Source organism: Equus asinus, chromosome 3 (genome assembly GCF_041296235.1).
Source record: "Equus asinus isolate D_3611 breed Donkey chromosome 3, EquAss-T2T_v2, whole genome shotgun sequence".
Lineage (NCBI taxonomy): Eukaryota > Metazoa > Chordata > Mammalia > Perissodactyla > Equidae > Equus > Equus asinus.
Genome location: NC_091792.1, coordinates 81558124 through 81568038, shown reverse-complemented (window position 1 = coordinate 81568038; position 9915 = coordinate 81558124).

The following is a 9915-nucleotide window of genomic DNA, read 5'->3' as shown; positions in this document are numbered from 1 at the left end:
TGTGCCTGTACTATTTTGCTATTAAAATATAGTTTTAATACTTATAATTTAAAAGAAATACAACTGACTAATATCATAAAGAGCCAACAAAGGATCCACTTTGGTTAGACTAAGAGCTAAGAGGATTCAGAGTGGAGGAAATAGTCCCGGCCCTCAGGGAGTCCTTAGTTGAATGTGGAGAAGATAAGAAATACATACATGATAATGTACAGAAGTGAATAAGATAAATACTGCAAGTGAGGCACAAAGCCATATGATGGAGAGCATGCTTCAGCGAGGGTAAAGCCATTTTTTGGAGGGTTTTGACATGAAAAGGGCAAGCTAGCATATACCCACTATGTAATTAGTACGACGCTAGATGCTGACCTTCTCTCTGAAAAGTGGTCACGATTTCAGCCCCTGAAAGAAGCCTGGGGAAGGGCCCGCAAAGATTTCTCAAAGTCCAAGATGGGGGAGGCGTTCTGTGCCAATGGCAGATCGGAATGGGGTTGTTTAGAATAGCCGGTGGGGTGTCTATGTCAGGCCCTGGCTGCTCACAGGTATGTGCTTATCATAAGGATGTACCTCTTAAGACACAGCCAAAGAATTAGCAGCTACTCTCAGAATTCCCCCTGGGAATGTCATGTCCCACAGCAGCACTGTGCCCTCTGGACCAGGAAAGTGACCCCCATGGTGGGGATGGCTATTACTGCCTCTGAGGGAAACTTGCCCCCTATTCCCAAGCCGCTGGATGTCGGGACACTCAGTGGGCCAGAGCCTTTCTCTTCTCACCCATGTGGGATGCAGGAGAGTGGGCTCTTCGGTCCTCACTTCTCACACACACCAGGCATGAGGGTCAGGAAGTCACACTGTGTCACTGTTTCAGGCAGAGAGCAAGAGAGCTATTATAGGGTGGACATCAATCCTACTTTTCTCCTCTTCCACTACTGCAGGTTGGCTGCAGGAAACCTACATTTTTGCCAAACTCTTCCCAGCCAAGCCCGCTGTATGGCAGAGTTCCAGCTCGAGCCTCCACTCTGCTCAGTACAGATCCAGGCTGGCTGGGCGTGGTGTTGAGCAGAGTTTCTTACATCATCTGTAGTGAAAGACCAGATTTTCTTTTTTTAAATTTCTGATCTATCACAGACTAGGATTTTGTAAAATCCAATAAAAATAAATTAGAAAAATGAACCAAAAAATACGAATATCACAGTCTTATTTTTTATTATCAGGTTCTACAGACATAAAGTGACTATGTTAAATTGCTGCAAGTTTTTAAACACTTTCTCTGAATTTCTGTACTGACCTTGTCACGTACTGCTAACAGACAGAACAGCCCAGTTTGTGGACCACATTTTGAGTAGCTCTGATCCAGCAGACTGGCGTGTCAAAGAAACCAAGAGCCTTCTTGAGAAAGAGTTCGCCTAAGGTAGAGAGGGTTGAGGTCTTGATGGATTATGGACGCCCGTTACAGGGGAAGGGCAGTTCCGAGCACATTCTTGTCTCTTATTCAGCCTCTCAGCAAAATCTAAAGAAACTGTTTCTCTAGGGTCTCAAGGGACAGCTATTGAGATTGTAAGTCGTGTCACATTTACAGCTGGGAAGATGGTGCCCTTAGCCTTCAGCAGCCTCTAGCACCCACGTTCCCAGTCAGCAGCAGGGGCAAGGGCCAGGGTTTGAGGGGCAGAGTTCATCCCAGAGAGCAGAACAAGAGCAAATGAAGTTGGAAGGTGCCATGTGGTGACTGTGAAAACAGACAGGTTTCAGGAGTACATGTAAAGGCCTCTCTGAGGATGCCCAGAAATATCTGGAAGAGACCTGAGAGGGACTGGATTTTGCACAGAAGCAGCAAGGATGGAACCAGAGAAGTGGGTCTGGTGAGTTCCTGAACCTGTGGTTATTTCCCGTTCCAGAATGCATAATTGGCATAGACATACTCAGCAACTGGCAAAATACTCACATTGGTTTGCTGACTTGCAGAGTGAGGGCTATTATGGCGGGAAAGGACAAATGTAAACCACTGGAACTGCCTCTACCTAGGAAGACAGTAAACCAAAAGCAATACCGCATTCCTGCAGGGACTTCAGAATGCCACCCTCAAGGACTTGAAGGATGCAGGGGTGGTGGTTCCCACCACATCCTGATTCAGCCCACCTGTTTGACCTCTGCAGAAGATAGACGTATCCTGGAGAGTGAGAGTAGATTATCACAAATTTAACCAGATGGTGACTCCAACTGCGGCTGCTGTTCCAGATGTGATTCCATTGCTTGAGCAAATTAACACATCCCTGAGATCTGGCATGCAGCTATTGATCTGCCAAATGTTTTCTTCTTGAGACCTGTTAGTAAAGACCACCAGAAGCAATTTGCTTTATCTGGCAAGGCCAGCAATACACCCTTCACTTATTTTTAGTAGTTTATTAGTTCTTCAGCCCTTTGTCGTAATTCAGTCCAGAGGGACCTCAATCACATTTCCCTTCCACAAGACATCACACTAGTCCATTGCATTGATGATATTGTGCTGATTGGACCTAGTGAACAAGAAGGAGGAACTACTCCAGACTTATTGGTAAGACATTTGTCTGTCTGACGGTGGGAAATAAATCTAGCAAAAAATTCAGGGGCCTTCTACCTCACTGAAATTCTAGGGGTCCAACGGTGTGGGACAGGTCAAGATATCTTTTCTAAGGTATAATTTGTGGTATTTGGCCCCTCCCACAACCAAAGAAGGACAATGCCTAATGGGCTTTTTTGGATTTTGGCAGAAATCTATTTCTTAAATTACTCATGGAATTCATTGGTCTTACCATGTTCCCCACCATCCTGAAGCAGCTGGCTTGATAGAACGGTGGAATGGCCTTTTGAAGACTCAGTTACAGCACGACCTAGCTGGCAATCCCTTGCAGGACTGGGGCAGTGTCCAGGAGGCTATAAATGCTGTAAATCAGCATCCAATATTTGGTGCTGTTTTTCCATGGCCAGGATACGTGGGCCCAGGAATCAAGGGGTGGAAATGGGCATGGCACACCCACTATTTACCCCTAGTGACCTCCTGGCATAATTTCTGCTGCTTGTCTCCAAGTTCTTATGCTCTGTTGGTCTAGAGGTCTTTATTCCAAAGGGAGGATTGCCTCCACCAGGGGACACAACGATGATTCTATTAAACTGGACATTAGGACTGCCACCTGTCTACTTTGGTCTCCTCATGCCTCTGAATCAATAGACAAAGAAGGGAATTACCGTACTGGTTCGAGCGACTCATCCTGATTGCTAAGGGGACACTGGGCTGCTACTGCACAACGGAGGTAAGGAAGAGTAGGTCCAAAATACAAGAGATCCTCTAGACAAACTTAGTACCACCAAGCCATGTGACTAAAGTCCATGGAAAACCACAAAATACAAAGCAGGCAGGACAAGCAATGGCTCAGATTCTTCAGGAATGAAGGTTTGGGTCACCTCACTAGGCAAAGGACCACGATCAGCTGAGGTGCTTGCTGAGGGCAGAGGGAATATGGAATGGGTAATGGAAAGTAGTTATAAATATCAGCTAGTTAGAGAACCTAGTTAGAGAAACAAGGACTGTGATTATTGTACTTCCTCCTTATTTTGTTACAAATATATATACATATACAAATATGTATGTATTATAAATACACACACATACATTAAGCAAATATCATTTTTCTTTCCTCTCATCTTCTTATCATCTAACATAAGCTGTATTAAAAATGGTTAACCTTTGGGGTTGGCCCCGTGGCTGAGTGGTTAAGTTCGCGCGCTCCGCTGCAAGCAGCCCAGTGTTTCGTTGGTTCGAATCCTGGGCGCGGACATGGCACTGCTCATCAAACCACGCTGAGGCAGCGTCCCACATGCCACAACTAGAAGGACCCACAACGAAGAATATACAACTATGTACTGGGGGGCTTTAGGGAGAAAAAGGAAAAAATAAAATCTTTTAAAAAAAAAAAAATGGTTAACCTTAGGGGGCTGGCCCCGTGGCCTAGTTGGCCTAGTGGTTAAGTTTGGCGTGCTCCACTTGAGCAGCTGGGGTTCAGTTCCTAGGCGTAGCCCTACACCTCTCATCAGCAGCCATACTGTGGCAGCAACCCACATACAAAATAGAGGAAGAGTGGCAAGGACGTTAGCTCAGGGCAAATCTTCCTCAAACAGGAAAAAAAAAGGGGGAGGAAGATTGGCAACAGATGTTAGCTCAGGGCAAATTTCCTCAGAGGGGGAAAAGGTGGTTAACCTTACATAACTGTACTCAAGCTCCAGTATATCAAGGAGAAAAGGGAACCTCACCCAGGGGCTGGCATCCTCTCTGGGGAAAGGGTTGCCATGTTCTCAGTGTATGCAGGGTAGTTGTATCATGTTAGACGGAAGTATGACTTGGTTATTGCCTTTAATTGGTAATCAAACATGGTGTAAGAAGATGTGCACAGGTGCCAAGCTGACAAGGGTAGACTGCAAAGGTTAATTTTATGCGTCAGCTTCACTAGGCTACCCAATTACTCAATCGAACATGAATCTAGACGTTGCTATGAAGGTATTTTGTAGATGTGCTTAATATCTACAATCCACTGAATTTAAATCAAAGAAATGATCCTCCATAAAAGTGGGTGGGCCTCAACCAATGGATTGAAAGGCCTTAAGAGCAAAACTGAGGTTTCCAAGAGGAAGAAATTCTGCCATAAGGCTGCAGCCTCACCCCTGCCTGGGATTCTCCAGCTTTCTGGCCTGGCTTACAGATTTTTTTGGACTTGCCAGTTCCCACCATCACGTAAAGCAGCTCTCGAAATAAATCTAACATGCATATATCCCGTTGGTTATTTCTTTGGCAAACCTTGACTGATAAAACTTTCTTCCCCAAATATCTCATCGCCATTCTACTATAAATTTTGTTATTTGCTGAAATATTTTATTTTTAATTTTATTATTTTTAAATAATTAAAAATTCAAAAAGTACAATGAAGTTTGCAGCAAAAAGGCTCATCAGTCCTGGGATCCCTGGCCCCCAGCTACCAAGCTGCAGTCCCTGGAGGCCACCAATGTTACCACGTTCTGTGTATCTCCAGCGAGTCTGTCATATCAAGTATGAACACATACTTTTTTTTTATTGGGTTCATAATAGTTTACATCAATGTGACATTTCAGTTGTACGTTATTTCTTGGCTGTCACCATATATGTGCTCCCCTTCACCCCCTGTGCCCACCCCCCAAGCCCCTTCCCCTGGTAACCACTGAACTGTTTTCGTTGACCCAGTACTTGTTTATATTCCACATATGAGTGAAATCATCTGGTGTTTGTCTTTCTCAGATTGGCTTACTTCGCTTAGCATAATTTCCTCTAGGTCCTTCCATGTTATTGCAAATGGGATGAATTTGTCTTTTTTTCTGGCTGAGTAGTATTCCATTATATAAATATACATCTTCTTTATCTAATCATTGGTTGATGGGCGCTTGTCTTGGCTATTGTGAATAGTGCTGCAATGAACATAGGGGTGAATATGTTACTTTGGATTGTTGATTTCAAATTGTTTTGGTAGATACTCAGTAGTGGGACAGCTGGGTCATATGGTATTTCTATTTTTAGTTTTCTGAGGAATCTCCATACTGTTTTCCCATAGTGGCTGCACCAGTTTGCATTCCCACCAGCAGTGTATGAAGGTTCCCTTCTCTCCAAACCCTCTCCAACATTTGTTATTTTTAGTCTTAGTGATTATAGCCATTGGAACAGGCATAAGATGGTATCTTAGTGTAGTTTTGATTTGCATTTCCCTGATGATTAGTGATGTTGAACATCTTTTCATGTGTTTATTGGCAATCTGTGTATCTTCTTTGGAAAAATGTCTGTTCATCTCCTCTGCCCACTTTTTGATTGGGTTGTTTGCTTTCTTATTGTTCATTTGTGTGAGTTCCTTATATATATATTGTCTCTTTGTTTTGATCCTAGTTTCTTTTGCCTTGCAGAAGCTCTTTAGTCTGATGAATTCCCACTTGTTTATTTTTTCCTTTGTTTCCCTTGTCTGAGAGGACATGGTATTTGAAAAGATCCTTTTTAGTCTGATGTCAAAGAGTGTACTACCAATATTATCTTCCAGCAGTTTTATAGTTTCAGGATGTATCTTCAAGTCTTTGATCCATTTTGAGTTTATTTTTGTGTATGGCATGAAATAATGGTCTACTTTCATTCTTTTGCATGTGGCTGTCCAGCTTTCCTGACACCATTTATTGAAGAGACTATCTTTTCTCCATTGTATATTCTTGGCACCTTTGTCAAAGATTAGCTGTCCGTAGATGTGTGGTTTTATTTCTGGACTTTCAGTTTGGTTCCATTTATCTGTGTGCCTGTTTTTGTACCAGTACCATGCCATTTTGGTCACTATGACTTTGTAGTACATTTTCAAGTCAGGGATTGTGATGCCTCCAGCTTTGTTCTTTTTTCTCAGGATTGGTTTAGCAGTTTGGGGTCTTTGATTGCCCCATATGAATTTTAATATCCTTTGCTCTATTTCTGTGAAGAATGTCCTTGGGATTCTGATAGGGATTGCATTGAATCTGTAGATTGCTTTGGGTACTATGGACATTTTAACTATGTTTATTCTTCTGATCCACGAGCAAGGAATCTCTTTCCATCTCTTTAAGTCATTATCAATTTCTCTCAGTAATGTCTTATAGTTTTCATTGTATAAGTCCTTCACCGCCTTGATTAAATTTATTCCTAGGTATTTAATTTTTTTAGTTGCGATTGCAAATGGAATTATATTCTTGAGTTCTCTTCTGTAAGTTCATTATTGGAGTATAGAAAAGCAACTGATTTTTGTAAGTTGACTCTGTACCCTGCAACTTTATTGTAGTTCTTAATTATTTCTATTAGTTTTCCAATGGATTTTTGGGGGTTTTCTATATATAAGATCATGTCTTCTGCAAACAGCGAAAGTTTCACTTCTTCACTCCCTATTTGGATTCCTTTTATTCCTTTCTCTTGCCTAATTGCTTTGGCCAAAACCTCCAGTACTATGTTGAATAAGAGTGGTGATAGAGGGCATCCTTGTCTTCTTCCTGTTCTCAGGGGGATGGTGCTCAGTTTTTGCCCATTGAGTATGATGTTGGCTGTGGATTTGTCATATACGGCCTTTATTATGTTGAGGTAGTTTCCTTCTATCCCCATTTTGTTCAGAGTTTTTATCATAAATGGCTGTTGGATCTTGTCAAATGTTTTCTCTGCATCTATTGAGATGATCATGTGGTTTTTATTCCTCAGTTTGTTGATGTGGTGGATCACGTTGATTGATTTACAGATGTTGAACCATCCCTGTGTCCCTGGTATGAATCCCACTTGATCGTGCTGTATGATCCTTTTGATGTATTGCTGTATTTGGGTTGCCAAAATTTTGTTGAGAATTTTTGCATCTATGTTCATCAACGATATTGGCCTGTAGTTCTCCTTTTTTGTGCTGTTGCTGTCAGGCTTTGATATCAGAGTGATGTTGGCCTTGTAGAATGTGTTAGGAAGTGTTCCATCCTCCCTAATTTTGTGGAATAGCCGGAAAAGGATAGGTATTAAATCTTCTCTGAAAGTTTGGTAGAATTCCCCAGGAAAGCCATCTGGTCCTGGGGTTTTATTCTTTGGGATGCTTTTGATTGCTGTTTCAATCTATTTCCTTGTGATTGGTCTATTCAGATTGTCTCTTTCTTTGACACTCAGCTTTGGGAGGTTGTAAGAGTCTAAGAATTTATCCATTTCCTCTAGGTTATCCATTTTGTTGGCATATAGTTTTTCGTAGTATTCTCTTATAATCTGTTGTATTTCTGTGGAGTCTGTTGTTACTTCTCCTCTTCCATTTCTGATTTTGTTTATTTGAGCTTTCTCTCTTTTTTTCTTTGTATGTCTGGCTAGAGGTTTGCCAGTTTTATTTATCTTCTCAAAGAACCAGCTCTTTGTTTCATTGATCCTTTCTACTGCTTTTTTTGTTTCAATAGCATTATTTCTGCTCTGATTTGTACTCTTTCTCTCTTCTGCTGACTTTGGGCTTTGTTTGTTCTTCTTTTCCTAATTCAATTAGGCGTAATTTGAGATTGCTTATTTGGGATTTTTCTTGTTTGTTAAGGTGTGCCTGTACTGCGATGAATTTCCCTCTTAATACAGCTTTTGCCGCGTCCCATATGAGTTGGTATGGCACATCATCATTTTCATTTGTCTCCAGATATTTTTTTTTTTTTTAAGATTTTATTTTTTCCTTTTTCTCCCCAAAGCCCCCTGGTACATAGTTGTATATTCTTCGTTGTGGGTTCTTCTAGTTGTGGCATGCGGGACGCTGCCTCAGCGTGGTCTGATGAGCAGTGCCATGTCCGCGCCCAGGATTCGAATCAACGAAACACTGGGCCGCCTGCAGCGGAGCCCGTGAACTTAACCACTCGGCCACGGGGCCAGCCCCAAGTCTCCAGATATTTTTTTATTTCTCCTTTAATTTCTTCAATGATCCATTGCTTGTTCAATAGCATATTGTTTAGTCTCCACATCTTTGTCTCTTTCTCAGCCTTTTTCTTGTAATTAATTTCTAGCTTTATAGTATATTATGATTGGAGATGCTTGTTATTATTTCAAATTTTTAAATTTAGACGCTTGCCTTGTTTCACAACATATGGTCTATCCTTGAGAGTGTTCCACGCGCACTTGAGAAGAATGTGTAGTCTGCTGTTCTCGGATGGAGTGTTCTATATATGTCTATTAAGTCCAACTGTTTTACGCTTTTCGCTTAATTTCACTGTTTCCTTGTTGATTTTCTGTCTGGATGACCTGTCCAATGATATGAGTGGAATGTTGAGGTCACCTACTATTATTGTGTTATTTTTAATATCTCCTTTTAGATTTGTTAATAGTTGCTTTATGAACTTCGGTGCTACTCTGTTGAGTGCATAGATATTTATATGCATTATTTCTTCTTGATGGAGTGTCCCTTTGATCATTATATACTGCCCCTCTTTGTCTCTCTTTACCTGCCTTATCTTGAAGTCTACTTCATCTGATATAAGTATGGTGACACCTGCTTTCTTTTGTTTGCCACTAGTTTGAAATATTGTCTTCCACCCCTTCACTCTGAGCCTGTATTTGTCATTGGAGCTCACATGTGTTTCCTGGAGGCAACAAATTGTTGGATCTTGTTCTTTAATCCATTTTGCCACACTGTGTCTTTTTATTGGAGAGTTCAATCCATTTACATTGAGAGTGATTATTGATGTATGAGGCCTTAATGCTGTCATTCTGTCACTCATTTTCCAGTTTGCCTGCATTTCCTTTGTTTCTCATCCTGTGTGTTTCGATCTACCCATTGAATTATGCAGTTTTTCTATGACGTGTTTGTTTTTTCCTTATTTATTTTTTGTTTCTCTGTTCTGCTTTTTAGTTTAATGACTATCCTGAAGTTTGTATTCAGAATCTCATGCATAACAGTCCATTTTCTGATCTCCCCTTATTTCCTTAGTCTAAACTGATTCAGTCCCTTTCCTCCTCCCCTCATGTTATTATTCTCATACCTACTCCAACTTGTGTTGTCAGTTTATGGTTAAAGTGACAAGATTGTCATTGTTTTTGGTGTTTTCCTTCCCTTTAGCCTAATGCTATAGTTGAAGATTCGCTATCCTATTCTGATTCTGCCCATCTGTCTCCTTAGTCTGTGTTTTGTGGCCCCTTTCTCCCTTTTTTTCTTTGTTCAGGTGTGAGGGCCTTCTTGAGGATTTCTTGGGGGCGGGGGGGGGGGGGGGGGTCTGGTCTCATGGCTATGAAGTCTCTTAGCTTTTGTTTGTCTGGGAAAGATTTAATTTCTCCCTCATATCTGAAGGATATTTTTGTTGGATAGAGTATTCTTGGCTGAAGATTGTCATCTTTTAAAGTTTTGAATATGTCATTCCCTTCTCTCCTAGCTTGTAAGGTTT